Source organism: Falco peregrinus, chromosome 8 (assembly GCF_023634155.1).
Source record: "Falco peregrinus isolate bFalPer1 chromosome 8, bFalPer1.pri, whole genome shotgun sequence".
Taxonomy (NCBI): domain Eukaryota; kingdom Metazoa; phylum Chordata; class Aves; order Falconiformes; family Falconidae; genus Falco; species Falco peregrinus.
This window is the reverse complement of record NC_073728.1, coordinates 8,079,025-8,095,663: the sequence shown is the minus strand read 5'-3', so window position 1 is coordinate 8,095,663 and position 16,639 is coordinate 8,079,025.

Below are 16,639 nucleotides of genomic sequence, written 5' to 3'. Positions count from 1 at the left end.
GGGCACTGACTAACCCCGTCCGCCTGGCTCTCATCTTCCAGCACAGTGTTGCTTGAGGATTTAAACATGCATCCGATATTTGGCTGGATCTTTTTTTAATGATGTCTGGGACAGAAGTAATTCTGTGGCCCAGTGTATCTGAAATTCCTTACTGGGCTAACTTTTTGTCCCTGTCCTAAACCTAGAGAGAGTGACTTCTATGAAAGGCCAACTGGCTTAGGGGGATTTTGATAACACTGGCACAGCTTGGATTTGGAGCTCGGTACTAAGAAATATTTTAAGCCCTGTGTCAGGTGTGTTTTGAGTAGGGCTCAGTACTATATCACTTAACATCTGTACCCAGGCAAGCATAAATCCTCTTCTTTATCTTTTGTGGGCCTGAATTGCTACAAATAATGGTGGCCAAGCTGAACATTTTTTCTTTTACATGCACTATTGGGTAATAAAGGAGGTGGGGGGAGTAAGCTCTGTGTAGTGCTGTGCCCAAGCCAGAGGGAAGAGGAGACTTTTAATCTGCTTTTAGACATGAAAGCCTTTCCCTGGTATACACTGGACATGATTCTTTAGCCTGCAGATAGGGGAATAGAGAATCCAGTGTGACTCCAATATGTGGCTGGGAAAAGAAAAAAAGGAGGTGGGGGGGGGGGGGGGCGGGGGGTTAGGAAGGAAGAAAAAAAAAAAAGCTCCATTTAGCAGTGCTTGGCCATCCTGTGCTCAGCACTGATCGTACCCAGTGGAGTTTGTTGTACTTCAGCACGAGCAATAGCTTAGCTGAGCTGTTGTAGTCTCTGCCAGTTAACCTGGTTCCCAGGATTTAAGGTGGTGGATTTTTTGTCTGTAGCTGTGAATGAACCATCAGTCTTAACGTATTTTTCTGTGGGAGGATAGACTGAGTTTAACTCCTCACTTCAGCCAGAGCATGTGTATATGACGACTATACCGAGCTCTTTATTCTGCTTTGGCATGTGCCAGTAGCGTGCCTAAGTGTGGCTAAGCACAAATAACTGCTTTCAATGTAATAACTCTTGAGTAATCACTGTGCAAGCTGGACTTGCAGTTGACAGGCTTGATGTCTCTCAAGCAAAGGCAGCCAGGGGCCTGGCTGTAAAGGAGAATGCTAGTGGCTAAAAGACAGTGGGATGCACTGCTTGTCCCACTGCCTGATACTGCTGTCTCCTCGGGCAGCTCTGGTTTGTACGACGGTGGTCAACTCCTTTCCTCATTAGTTTCCCATCCTTTGTTTAGGTGGAGAGATAGGTCGGTCAGGGATATTTTTCCCCCCCACTCCCACTCTGCAGGTGCATACAAGTCAGTGGCATGCTGGGGCACTGGTCTGCTGTGTTGTCTTTCATCAGTTTTAGTTTTAAGTGACAAAATACAACAACTCACTTCCAGTTTGCTGGGCTCTGCCTCTTGCTCTTTCATGTGAGCTGCTTATTGAGCTGAGCCCGCAGCTGAAATGCTGGGGAACTTGCTGTTCTGCATTTGTGCAAGATTCCCACCATGATTCCCATCTCTTAATGAATGTAAATGTGTAGTAGCTAGAGCAGAAAGCTTAAACATGCTGAAGTGGAAGGGACTTGTTTCTACTCTTGCCTATAGAAGTAGTTTAAATAGGACCGGGATCCAGTACTGTGCTTCACTTAGAGCTGTACATTTGCAGCTGTAATGAGCCTGACTCTTGTGGCTTATTACAGGCTGTCCAAAAACCTCTGGACTGGCTATAAGGGAGCTCCTCTCAGCCAAAGCACCAGTGGGTGCTTTTCTTGGAGCATGTATCCTAAGCAGCTGGAAGGCTACACCATTAAGAAATCCTGCAGTCAAGAGGCACGGATATTTCAGTCTTGGAACTATGAGAAGGGAGACCTTGCTGCCAACTCAATAAGCTGAGCTGTTTGGCCAGGCTGGTGTGCAGTTGATGAAACATCTAGCAATCTGTTGAGCATGTCCTCCAATAGGCTAAGAACAAAATAGAATATTAGAATGAAATCGGGCTGGTTTGTCACATAGATATGCTGTGACTTTCATTTGGTGTTCCTGGGATTTACGAAGAAAAATGTAATTGGATTTCCAAGGAAGGCAGAGGATGAGGGAAGCAAAGGAAGCCCATCAGTGAGAACATCTACTCTGGTGTTACATTGCAAGGGGATACTGGAGTCAGTCCAGGTGAAGCCACAAAGGGGTTAGTTCTCTTTCAGGACTAGTTAAACCGGCTTGACTCAGGATTTGGGACCTAGAAGCTAAGCATCTTTCTAGGTGGGGAATTATTTTTCTGGACCAGAAAGCTTAGACTGATCTTAGTGCAGAAGAAAACATCTTAGTAACTTTCTGAAGTGGCCCCTGGCAATGCTTCATTGGCAGGTTCCTAATTCAAGCGGCGGGTATGCTGGCATAGGTGATGTTGACTTGCTCCTCCTCAAGGCAGACATGTGACAGAGTTTAGCAAAAGCATCGAAAAGACTGGCTAAAATAGCAGGAACTCAGTGAAGGAAAACAAAGATAATGGCATCTGTGTGAAGCAAACAAGGTAAGAACAAGCACAGACTGATCTGCGTGAGGAATTCAGGCCTGCCTCCCTGGCACTGGGGTGTGACGGTATGTGAGCAAGAAACAATATTGCTCAGAATATGTTGGGCTCTTTTACTGCCTCAGAGAAAGATTGCAAAGGTCTGTCCCACTGACAGAGATGCCAATGCTGAATAGCTCCAAGCCTAAAAGCCCTTCTTTCCAGACAGCCCCCATCTACTGCTGGGAACATCCTCTGCTTATTGACTTTGGTGGGGTAAATGACATGGGAAGCTTTGGGATCCCAGGGAAGAGCAAGTACCCTATAGGTGCAGACCCTTCTAGGTTGGGTCTAAGAGCTACTGAGCAAGTTACAGGAGGATGCCTGTGACTTGCTAGATAGAAAATGAGGGTAGAAATCAAAGAGCAGGTCTGATGCACCTGGAGGAGCCTGGGCTTCTGAGGTGCCATTGCAGTGTGCTGTGTCTTGCTCTGTGGAGAAAGCTCTCTGTAAGGATCGCAGAACAGTACAGATCTTAAATTCCCATTCCTACATATATGCAATGGCACCAAATCAGGGCTTAAAAACATAATCTTTTTTTGCAAGCTGCTTTCATTCTTGGAATGTGGTAAAACAGGAGGTCTCAACTTTTAGTGGTTCCAAAGTAGATGCAAGACCACCAACCCAAATATAACACCTTTTGAGATGCTGAACTGTGTTTTTGTGATGGAGCAATATGGGAAGTACCAGGCTGCTCTCTAGCTGGAGTGACAGTCTCCCTTAAGCTGTAATCCTTATTTTATCTAGCTTCAGTCCTCACTCAGGCCTATCTGTAGTATGTTGCTGTATTCTGCAAAAATAACTCGCTTCCTCCACTCTTAAGGATGATGAGTCTGTTGACAGCAGCATTGTCAGCTGGTTTGTAGTTGGGCCCTGTTAAACGAAGGCACTAATACCCTTTGATTCATCTGTTTGACTCCAGTGAAGGGCTTAAAACAGCACGCTCCAAAGCTCTGCACTGAATTTGTTTGTAAATGTAGACACTTAATGGTGAAAAAAGGTATGCCATCACTTCAGAGCCTGAAAAGGAGTATCTAAACCTGTGCCCTCAGCACTTTCAAACCACAATTAAAAGTTCAGGCATGTTTGACTGAGGAAACGTGTTAGCTTGGCAGGGGAGGGGGGCTGTTTTTGCCGTAATATAAAAGATTGAGTCCTAATTACCCAGTCAAACATTTGGCGTCACACATGCTGAGTGACTGAATGCAGTGGTTGAAGATACAATTTCACTGTGGGGGATCATAGTAATTGTTTGGGCCATGATGTACCTGATCTTGTCACGTTTTGCTGCAGGGAGACATTCAAGTCCTGGAAATCCCAGTGTCTGCATTTGTGACTAATGCAGTTAGTTCTCCCAGTTGTTTTTTCTGCAGCTTGGGTAGGAAATGAAAAGCAAAACAGCAAACCTGTTTGTTTCATGCACTCCTGGGCTATGCTTGCTGCAACGGTACCCCAGTGCCATCCCAGCAATGCATTAGGTGACTGAGTAACATCTGTCACATGCTGTTTGTTCTTTCATCCTCTTCCCAGGGGCGAGTGCTGTATGGAAGCCTTGCTTCAAATGTGCCTTTATACATTTGTTAAAGACAAGAGGGTTACAGAAATGCATGTTTGTCCATAGACAAAGCTGCCCTCAGAACTGCGATGGACATATTGAATGGTGATGCTGTTTGCTGGAGCAGGATAGCTTTGTGGCTGCTTTTACTCTAACAATTTAATTTTGCTTAGACTCGGTCTGTAGTGCAGAGGAGGATTCAGCCTGCCAGAAGAGGAAGGGTGCATAGTTGGGGTTACAGTTAAAGAGCTATTATAATAAGATTCGGGGGTGGCTGAAGGAATCACATGGAAGTGGGCTCTATTTCACTCCAGCGATTGAAAGTCCTTCCTTTGTTGCCTGCTGTCAGACGTACTTTGACAAGCTTTGCACTGAATCTGGCACATCCCTGCTTGCTTCACAACCATTGCATTATTGGGATGGGAAGATATTAAGGCAAATCCCTGCTAGGCTGGCAGGTTGCCTGACAGCTGACCCTAGCCAGAAGGAGTACTGCCCTGGGGATTTAATTGGCTTGTTGCACCAGAGTGGCTGTCAGGTGAGATCGATCACTGTGAGCTAGAGAGTTCAACAGTTCATTGCAAGTAAGATGGTTCCGTGAAGGCCTGCTAAATGCAGCCTCGCTCTGCCCTCCTTCCAGGAGCTAAAGCCCTTTAAATGCTGGGAAGAGTGCCTTAAGAAGCAATCCTGAGCTTTTGGCCCCATCAGCCTCCAAACAACATGTGTGGAGATAGCGGCTGCAGGGCCCAAGGTTTCTCAGATGGAAGTGATGCTTTAGTCATGCTTTAGTTCAAGCGTGACTGCCTTTGGCAAATAGAAGCGTTTAGTTTAGGGATGGTCTGAGGCATTTCCTTTGTACTAAACTGCAGCTTAAACTAAAGAACCTCTAACTGAAGCATGGTGATTGAAGAACTTGTGCCAGTGAGTAGTGAGTGCAGGGGATGAGCAGGAGCCAAGAGGGATCCTGGTGAGGCAGTGCCCTCACCCCCAAGCTGTGGTCCTGCAGCCTCTGACCGTGGCAGGGAACTACCTGCTGAAACGGGGTCCGCTGACAGCCTCGGGCAAGGTGAGGGGGTGAACTGGGTCAAGCCATGAGCAGCAGGAGGTGGGGTCAGGGACAAGGCTGGAGACAAAGACGATGTAAGTCCAAAGTTAGCCAGACGTGCTATAGATGGGCACAGCACACACCTTTGCTTTAACTCAGCCCTCGTCTGTGGGTGGAGGTCCCAGGTGGGGGCTGCTTAGGGCAACTGAGGACTGACACTGAACTAGAGGCTCATCTTTGAGGTTAATGGACCTCCACCAAGTGAGGAAGGTGGCTATTGCTGGTAGTTACTGCTGTGCTGATGCTTTAGGGACAGGCTCATTGCCAAAGGTGCAGCACAAAAGCACTGACATGCAGGGGAATCCTTATTGCAGCTGCAGTGATCTTGAAAAATCAGTGCTAAAGATATTTAGTGATTATTTTAAAGATTTTTCTGGGGTGGAATTTTTTTCAGGGACTGTGGTACCAATATTAATTTGGAAAGCACAGGGATTAAATATAAAAGGAATGGTGAGACTAGACTGTATTTAAAGAAACAAAGTGTAAAGAATATAAAAGGTAATGATGCCTGTCTGGATGGGATGGAGTTAATTTTCTTCACAGCAGCCTGTACGGCGCTTGTGTTCTGGATTTGTGACTAATGCAGTGCTTCAGCTATGGCTGAGCTGTGCTTGCACAGCGTTGAAGAGCTCTTTTTCTTGCTCTGCCCCTGCTAGTGAGTAGGCTGGGTGAGAAACTGGAAGAGGACACAGGCAGCACACCTCACCTGAACCAACCAAAGGGATATTCCGTGCTGTGTGATGTTGTGCTCAGCAATGAAAGCTAAAGGAAAGCAGGGGTGTGTGTGTGATGATGATCATGGTTATGGTGTTTCCCTTACCAAGTAAGTTACATGGGCTGAGGCCCTGCTTCCCAGGAAGTAGCTATACATCTGCCTGCCTAAAGGGAGTAGTGAATAAATTCCTTGGTTTGCTTTCCTGGAGCATGTGGTGTTTGCTTCACCTCTTAAAGTGTCTGAATCTCCATCCGTGAGCCATCACAGACTGGCTGAGGTTGGAGGAGACCTCCCCTCCGGAGGTCATCTTGTCCGACCCCCCTGGGGTTCCTTTACTGATGAACTCTGGGTTTCCAGCTTGGCACAGGAGCTGCTTTTCAGGCTGCTGTTCAAGGCCGTGAGAGCTTTTCCCAAAACAGCTGTGCTAATTAGACAACTGGTGCCAGGTTTCTTTCATTTCTTGGAAGATCCATTTCCTTGGTAAAACTCATGAAGCTGGAAGCATTTTAGCCGTCATTTTACTCATTTTTTTTACAGATAAAACTCACTTTCACAGGGAACAACATGAAACCTTGCATTTAAAATTCTACGTAGTTCTGTATTGCTTGCTTCGTACCAGAGAAAAATAAAGTCAGAATTACCTGCTGTACATCCCTTCAGCTGTTTGTAGTTGTGCTAATAAACACCTACCAGAGTCTGACCTCAGATGCAAGCTAAATTCTTCTGTGCAAATGTTTGCTGTAAACAACAGACTTGTTATCAGGGAAGTTAGAGGCTTGCTTGATACTGAAGGGAATGAACATTTGCCAAAAGATAAACACGCAGCGGTAGCTGCTTTCTGTTCCTGGACTAAAAAAATCTCACTGCTGCATTAAAACATCAGCTATATTAGCTAGTACCTGTGAATTATTTGAGGCAGTGTGCGTATAAGGGTCTCTGTGTGTGGTTCTGAATTCATAGTATTGTCAGGATTTTGCTCCTAGCTTTATTAAGGCTTGGTTTGGTATGCTGTCCACAGCAACCCAGAGCATCTTGCAGAATTCAAAATCCTGTTAAATGCAGCTGTACTAGTGAAGTCTTAACTCTAGGTGAAGACATTTATTTTTTTTCCCTGACAGTAAAGAAAAGGGGGGAAGGGAGAAGACGTGGACAAAACCAAGTGAAGGATAAAAAGAATTCTCATAAAAGGGAATGGCTTATTAAAGAAGTTCAAGCAGGAAGGAGAGTAAGAAGACGAGATTGCCTCTTGGGAGAATTTCTATGAGGAGCAGAGTACCTGGGGGGAACTGGCATACCCATCTGAAAGGAAAGAGCAGCCCCAGAGATGGGAGGTTGAATCTCTTCATTTTTTTTTTCTTTAATTTGGGAAATCAGGAATTATTGCAGGGGCTGGACCGGCATTAGACACTGAACATTGCCATGGAGGCATTTGTGGGGCAAAAGCAGATGGATGAGACATCTACAGACACATGTGCCAGGGATGTCAGCTCACTTTGTTAGACATGGTACCTCTCTGTATCTGTTTCAAATTGAAGGCTAGAAGAGGGTGGGCTCATTTTTCAGTGCAAAGAAATCCCTTGATTTAAGCCATTTTTGTCAAAAATATAGGATGAAAATATATACTTTCATGTCCATGTTTTTCTGAGCTTGATAGCAATTGGTTCTTGCTCTGTTAGACTATTTTGGTGGAGAGGAGGGGGTGTGTGTGTTGAAACTTTGTTGAACCATCTAGATGGTCTTCTCTTGATACTGCCGTGGAAATGTGTAAGACAAAGTGTAAGCTGAGTTGAGATTGCTGAAGGTAGTTCAAGGCTAAACAGTGAAGCAGTTTGCTAGTTGTTTTGGGTCTTTACTCAAAAGCAGAAACTGAAGATTGCTAGCAGCAGCAGTGTGTGTGGTGTTCTGCTTCTTGCTTGCTAACGTCTGGTTACATTTTTTTCACTTGCATGAAAAAGCAGCCTAGCAAATTAGAAACACTCAGTAGGCATTATGCTGCTCTTAATTATGTAGGAGCACAGACTCTATTCACAACAGTAATAGGAAAACTAGCAAAGCAAATGCAGCAGGCTTAAATGCCAAATTAAGGTCTCGGCTCTTGAATGTAACTAAATTTGCAAGTTGATACTGTACACTGTAAGCGTGGGGAACCATGATTCCCAGAATAGTCCCTGAGCTTCATCTGGTGCATGTAATTCTAGGATGAAAACTATATTTGCAAGTTGTGTTCATACATGAGCTAGAAGCCAGGGGAATAATTAGACTCTGCATTGAGATTTGGTAGCATGCTTCTGAATTTTGGTCTTCCCCCAAGGAGAATGTGAATTTTTCTGTTGCACCAGACCTGCGCAGAAGTGGATGCATGCGTTGCTGTCACAGCGTGACTCCGGCTTTGTAAATTTTATGTCTTGTGGCTTTAAATTGGTCCAGGCTCCTGGAGTTGCTCTTTGTCAGCCCGTTTGTGCAGATTACTAAGGTTCGCAGCCTTGAGATGTCAGGATGGGAGTGCCACCAGACTGCTCTTGAATTACGGTGCAGTGTGAGATCAAGAATTAATGAGAAAACAATCACCACACAGTACCTCTGCGTAAGCCAGTTGGACCACATCGACTCTGATTTGTAAATGCTTGTTCTTCCTGTAACACCTGGGTTATTGTTTACTACATGTTACTTAAAGCCTAGCAGGTGTTGGAGCTTTTAATTCTAGAATGAAGTCTTGCTGTGTGCTTGCTATTGTCTGTTGGATTATTTTGTTTGTGACACTAAGGTGGCCATTTTTACAATTCTCACTGTACAATCGTGGCACTGGTAAATTTTCTCATTCGCTCATGTAGGCTCCATTTCCATTTTGTGGCCAAGGCCCATAGCAGAGAGTGTTCCCTGGACATAGTCCTGCAGTAAATGTATTTTCATTTACAGCAGTGCTTGCTGGGATTTCTTAGCATGAGGGACCTGCAGTGGAATGTACTTTCTGCATGACATATCTGTAATGAGACTTAAAGTATGAATGAAACAAGACTTCAATTGCTGGAGTGTCTCATAGCTAGCTAATGGGAGAACCTGTGTTAGAATTGAGGTGCATGTGTCTCTAGCATGTAGCTGGGCACATCTGCAAGAATTTGAATACGAAACGTGAAGCACCTGTGCATTTGGAGATGCTAACTCTGACAATCCTGAATGCTCAGATTGCTTTTCTGTAGGTAGCAGGGTACATCTACCTTTACAGACCCTTGTGGGCTTTGGATGCAGTGGATCTACTCCAGGTAAATGGAAGTTGGCATGAGGTGGTACTTCAAATCCTGAAAGATGAGATTTGTCTTGAACGCTAGTAAAAAGGCAGACATAGCTTGCTCATGTTTTAGTTAACTCTCAGAGTATATATCCATATATTTCTGGGTTATCTATGGAAAAAGAAAATGAAAAAGCAGTGGAAAGAATGCAATAAATTGGTCTGGCAGTGACAGCTACTCTTACTGCCAGTCTTGTCCTTATAATTCTAGGAGATATTTGCAATTTTATCTTAGGCTACTGTCAGGGAACCTGTGTGCAGGTTCATATAATTGAGATTAAATTTTTTGCTGGGTTCAGTCTTGAACGGCATATATTTTGTGTGCAATTACATCGGCTCAGCTGATTGGGGCCCTGGATTACTTTCTGCTGATAGTGCGAGGCTTCCTTTGTCAGAGAGAGGAGCTTTGCGCCCAGGTATTTGCGAGAGGATTCCCTCTGGAAAGAAAGCCTTACTTCTAGAACTGGAAAAATTATATTGCTTGAGTATGGTCTGTCTTTGAGACTGAGATACCTAAAGTCTCTCAGAAGGTAAGTGTGCACCTGCTGAAGTCCTCCTGACCTGGCCAGGAAACGCTGATTCGGAAAGACCCAATTCAATGGTATCTCACGATGGGTGGATGAAAGTGACTTTCCCTCTGATTACATAGGGTCAGTTTACCCTATTCCATGTGACTGAAGCAGCCCATAATGATGGGTGTAGGCTTCTGGCTCTGAGGTCTGGTTTCATTTTTATCACAGACCATTAGGCTCCAAATGTGAGTAGCTGTAACATCAGGTTCAAAGAAAGTAGGTGCAACTGGTGTCTGGTTTCTATATTGTCCTCTGATAGCATCATATTACCATTGTCTTTTTAAAATACTCCTAAGAAAGTAATATGGCTGTGCATACTTCAATTTCTTTCTCCTTCTAGGCAGAGAGAATACAAAAATTCAAAAGCTGAAAATCCCTCGCTATGTGGAACAAGAAAGCTCTCCAGAAATTCGTTTTGCCCATCAGAAGTGCAAGTGGACTGGAAAGTGTCCAGTTTTAGATTTGAAGGGAGAGCATTAAATGGAAGGACATTATTATTATTTTTATTATTATTAAGCTTCTTTGCATGTATTTTTTCCCTGCTTAGTTATTGTTGTTACTGCTCTACATGCATGGGAATTCCCTCATATTAAAGACATGCAGATGGGAGGCAGTTGTCAAACTGCTTTTTGTGATGCGGTAAAGCATCTCTATCGGGGTGCTTGTTAGACTAGCTCGGAAAGGACCTTGTGTTTTCAAAGCCTTATATGTGACCATAAAGCCTGGTATTTCAAGAAGTAGTTTCTTGTGGGGTAAACTGGGAGAATTCAAGGGACTGAATAATAGCTCCATAGGGATACAGAGCGTTTACTGCTCAAGCCACAGCTACCTGCGGGACAAAGCTAAACCTTGCTTCAGCCTGAGTTTCCTACAGGGAAAAAAAAGAACCCTGCCTTTTTGGCACTTGTGTGCCTTTTAGTTGCCTTTTTTCCTCAACTTGGAGGGTGTGTTTGTCATTCCTAGTTCAGCATGAACGGTTTTGCGCAGCTCTTTGGGAAGACCACATAGTGTTAAGCAATAGGAATCTCCCATCCCCTTGTAAGTGTGTGAGCTGCCAGTATCTACGAGGTAAAGCAAGCTGTGAAACCTAACTGCTTTCCTGACCCACTGGGCAGGCTTCCCAAAACCTCTCTGGTATAGCTTCTGAGCTGAAAGAGGTGGACTTCTAGCAGTTGCTGCAAGCTTCATGTTTCCCTTGGTGGACAACAGGTTTGGGAGAGGAGGAGGCTGAAGTGGCTATAAGGTTTTTGTGGCTGCTGGGGGAGGTCCAGTGAGATATCTACCCTCACAAAATGATACATGATGTCAAGATGGAAACTAGAGCTTTCTAAACTGATGTCTCCAGCAGTTTGTATGGAGCTACTCTAGCAAAGCCGCCGACTTCCTCATTCTAGTGCAAAGAAATTTCGCTTGTTTCCTTCTCTTCTGCTTTGCTTACCCTCAGACAGCTTTCTGGGCAGTGCTTCTAGGTGGAGCAGCTGAGGGTATGGCTCTGAAATACGGGCATGCCACTGTGCTAGACATGATGTGGCGTGGTAGGGTTAATTCTCGCCCCTCAGCTGGATGGGCTCACTGTAATTGGTTTCATACGAAGCTCTTATTTTCCCCCGGTGGCTCTTCATCTGGAAGGAAAGACTGTTTTTCTGCTGACATAATGTCTGCGTGGTGTCATGTTTGTCAGCTGTTAGCTCCACTGCTGGGTCATATATTTAAGGTTATGTTTTGGTTTCTTAAAAGCAAGTGGAGCAGTTGAGAGAGTGATGGTGTAGTATTGCTTAATGTATGTTTGCTGTAGCTGGCTTTGCAGAAAACCCTGTTGCTTAGTTGTCTGTTATTGAGGAAATGCTTTCCTTGTTTACTCAGGCGAGACCTGCTGGTGTTCCTGCTGGCAACCTGGATTGGAGCTGTAACCGCAGCCAGCAATGCCCCCTAGCCACAGGAACTCCTTCTAGTTCAGTTTGGGTAACCTGCAAGTGCCAAAGTTTATAGCAAATTCAAGCAGGTCCTGACTGAGTTGCTTCTCATGCATTGTACAGGACAGAGACCCCCAGACAGGATCATTTTTTTCTGTGCTGTATCTGGCTCTGGTCAGACGTCCCCGAAACAAACTCCTTACTCCATTAACTTTCTGCTTCGGCCACTTATTTCCTGTAACTTCTGAGCTTGCGAAACATATGTTCTAATAGTGTTTGCCTTGGATATCCTGTTACAAATGTGTGTTTTCTCTGTGCAGATAACTATATGTTGATCTTTATGAAGAAGTAATAGAAGAAACACACAGCTTGGTTGCAGGGGAACACCCCTCTTTTTATTTTGGTCAGTTTACTGGATCTTTCCCTTAGCTTACAGCACTTGTGTTGAAAAGGTATTTTCAATAGTTCTAAAAAAATTTCAGTAATTAAAAAAAAAAAAAAAAAGACAACACTATTCTTCTAGGACTGAATGTACCACAGGACAAAAATAGCTATCATTAATATTGCAAATGCATTTTTTGCCAGAGGGTGGCATCATGGAAGGGATTGCATTTACTGTTCTGGGAAGGGGAATACTTTTTTTTTTTTTTTGTCTCAGCTGGGGAAGAAAAATGCCATCTGCTTCACAGGTGTGTTAACACATGTACTCAAATAGTTCCACCTTCAGCCAAATCACATGTTGACCAAATCAGAAAAAATAAGGTTTGGGGCTGGTGGATTAAATTGAATTAAGCTTAAGGACTGCCAAACCAGTGATGTTCCCTGACACATGGTGCTATCTTTGAAGAGAAAATAATCCATTGAAGAAATTTACTGTTTGTTAAAATACATGGTGTTTGCAGGTAGGGGGAGAGTTAAATGTGGGTAAAACCATCAAGCTTTTGGGACTGTAACGTAACTAAAGCACTTAATTTAAATAACACTATTCAAAAGAGTTCAACTAGCAAATCTGTGGTCCTCTTACTGTGCTAATTCATAAGGAAGTAATAATGCAAAGTATGTATTTTTTCCTACTTAAATGCGTTCCATCGGGTTGTGTTGGTACAAACTTTAGAATATTTATCAAAAGATTCATTGCCTGCTTCTCCATTCATCTTGCAGAGGCAGCATATATCTAGGCAAGAGACAAAAATATGTATTCAGTCTCCTCTTATTACCAAATACAGTGGTTTTATTCTGTCTGTAAGGCACTGATCTAGTAGTTACATATGCTAGCATGCGCAGTGCAAACAAACCCAGCCAGTTTTCTTATAGCAAATAAGGCACTGTACCGCAGCACGGTGCTGGAGCCCCAGCTGTTGGCCAGTCTTCTGCTACTTGCTCTCATGTGGGCACAGGGGGAATTTGGATCAACAGGCTGCCAGGGCTGTGTTTGTGCCTGGCTGTCACAGATGCTGTGGTGCTGGAACAGCAGATGCAAAGTGACCTTGCCTGTCCTGATATGCCTCCTCCTGTGGGCTGTGACGCAGCAGGCTCATCGCACTCTGCTTCCACACCCCACTGGACGTGTTGCTCCTGTAGTCACAGCACACCAAACTGCTTTCTTCCCTTGCAGAGGAGGGTCCCAGGGGCCACCTGAGACATGGGGCCAGAGGCAGGGCTGCAGACAAGCACACTTAGTGTATAGCTCAGGCCGAGACTGGATGTCCAGCACTGAGCTGGGAGGGAGCCCCTGGGCAGGACTGGTGAGCCTCTGGTGAGGCTGCTCAGAGCAAGTGAGGGCTACAGGTACCATCGGGGTCCTGTAGTGTGTGCTGGGCTGATCGTTGTGGTTCTTTGCCCAGCCATCCTTTTCCATGGTATCTTCATTGATTATTTTTTCCCCTCCCATATTCTCATGCTACCTGGAAAGCTTGCCGTTCCCCAAGCTTGCACAAATGGGAAATGCTTTCACAGATAAATATTGATTAGGCAATGAAGTCCTGGTTTCTGACTTTCCACATTCAAGTAATGTTCTCAGTCTCAGTTGGAAAAGCAAGGACAAAATATAATGGGCAGCCTTTTCTGTTGCTTACGTAGGTCAGCACCCCAATTCAATGAAGTCTGAGACTTCTCTGAGCATAACTGTGTTTTGACAGTAGGTAGTCTTTTGAGAGCAAAGCTCCTCAGCTGAAGATGCTTTTGAGTTGTTTATCTACTATGGCTATGACTCTCAGCTGAAGATAATTGTTGCAGAAATAAATCCAGGTTTACCAAGTGCATTGTACTGTGTAATTTGGCATCTGACAGCTGAGTCCTGGCCCAAAGCTCCCTTCCTTGGCTGCCTTCTCATCTAATCCTTAGCTGGTCATCTCTTACAATTGGATCAAACAGCTAGAATACACACAATAGCGCTGAGACAAAATTCCAGCCTGACAATCAGAAGCCTTTTCTCAAACACTGGCAGTTGGCTGTGTATCTTCTGAGGACTTCTGACACCTTCCATGTGATGCCATTGAGCACAGCTCAGTGTCTTGAGACAGGACACCTTAAAAGCAACAGTAAGCTTTCTCAGAACTCAGCTGGGCTTTGTGCTCATGAATAAAATATTTCCTCCTTTGCTTTATCAATGCATTTTGTGGGCTGAAATATGAGTGGTGACAGAAGCAAAATCAGGGGACTGTTCTGTGAAACAAAAATAGGTTTTATTTCTACAGCTGTCAAATATTTGATGTCCGCGCTGAACTGAAATTATACACTCGTTGTAGCAGAAAATATCTGTTGTACACAGGGCTGTGCAGGCGGTGGGATGTGATTCTGTTGCCTTATGACAGGCTGACCAGTTCAAGTGAAGCTTCAGTGCTTTCTACTCTTTTGTGGACTGAGTTGGGGTTGAGCTTTCTGCTGTCACTTGGGCTGTCTTTTCTGTCCTTTCTTTGGCATGTGGCCTCTGGGGTCCACTGAAAGACAGACAGAGGGCCAGGCAGGGCTGAGAAGCTTCTTGCCTGGACAAGGACACTGCTGTGCTCTGCCAAGGAAAACACCCTCAATGGAGGAGGACTGGGTTATGGAGCATTTAAACTGAACATAACATAAAGCCATGGGGCTTGATGGGATGCACCCATGGGTGCTGTGGGAGCTGGCTGACGTCATTGCAAGGCCGCTCTGGGTTGCCTTTGAGGTTCATGGTGACTGGAAGAGGTTTGTGAGGGCTGGGAGGGAGTAATTATCACTCTTGTGGTCAAGAAGGAGCATCTGGAGAGCTACAGGCTGATCTGCTTCTCACCTCAGTCCTTGGGAAGGTGACAAAACTAATTTTGGAAACCATTTCCAGGCACATGAAGGACAAGAAACTGGTGGGGAGTGGTCTACCTATATTTATGGAGGGCAAGTTGTGTTTAACCAGCTTGATAGCTTTCCATGATGGGGTGACTAGGTGGTGGGTGAGGGAAGAACAGCGGGTGGTGGTTAGCATCAAAGGCTTTACTGAGGTTGAAGTAGTTTCCCCCCAACATCCTTATAGACACGGTGATGAAGTGTAGGTTAGGTAAGTGACCAGTAAGGTAGATTTGACAACTGGCTGAATGGCTGGGCCCGGGGGTTGCTGAATAGTGGCACAAAGCCCATAGCCATAGAGTACAGAAGAGGCTTTTTAAGGCTAGAGTAGTTGCAGTCGCAGTGGAGAAGGGTAATTTTCTTCCCTCTTGTCATCTTTTGTGCCTTTGTGGACAGCAGAATGCTTAAATCTGAGGTGATTTTTCGTGTTTTCAACAGACTTTCTGCAGCAATCCTGATGTGAAGATGCTGGAGGAGCCGGTGATCCATGTAATATTTAACCTGTGTCCGCCCAGGCCTGTGCCGTCATAGCCACCTCCTTTGACGAGAGGAGCCCGCGGGCAGCTGCGATTATACCATCTGCCTGGCCTTGCCTTGATCTCACGCTGCAGCAAGTTCTCATGTGACCATGGCGTCTGTCTGACTGGAGAAACAATGGATAATTTGTTTTCTTGTAAGAAAATCTTATACTACTTCAAATAACTGAAATGGGAAAATACCTTCTATGGATGGGGTCTGCTCGGTGTTCAGTGCACAGCTTGGAGGCTTAGTCTGATGCTCCACCACCTGCAGTTCCCAGCATCTAAAGATACATACAGTTATCTACACACTTCTCTCCTTATAATGTTGGCTCTAATAGATAGATTTTAAAATGATACCTTACAGTTCTAGCCTCTGATAATTCATTGTAATGTTGAAGCAAGCATCAACAAATTGTGGTGTTCCCATGTTGGAAGTACCTTCATTATAATGCTTCCCTGCTAGAATTGTATTCTATTTAAAACTTACATAATAAGAGTAGAAACAACCTGAATATGGGATTAATAACTAATATAACACCAATATGACTGTTAAATGAATATATCAATAAAGCAAGAATCTTAATGTATTTCTCCTTTTGTATTTACCAAAATTTGAGGAAGCTTTTACTAAGCTAAATAATGTCGTGGAGTACAAAGCAGCTGGACTGAAAATCCAACTTACAACTAGCTTACTGCTCAGCAATTCCAGTGGAATAGCTCCTTAAACCTGTATATGCCTTGTAGTCAGTGCAGACAACAAGGCTTTTTAAAAACAAAAAAATCCCAAACCACAAAAAATAATAAAAAACCCAAACACAAATAACCCAAAAAAGCAAGCAAACAAACAAGAAAACCCAGCAACCAACCAAACCCCACAACAGGCTACATCTTTAAGGGATGCTGCTCATTGGAGTTTGCTACATATTTCACGGTCTGTAAGGATTACCACAGCAGGAATTTCGCATCACATATTCTGCATCCGTACCGTTACTGCGGTGTCTGAGCCGCTAATTACTCAGGTAATGTAAACACAGCGGCGTGTATCCCTGCGCCGTGGTTACGTTGTAAGCAACGTCTGAGTACGGGCTCCC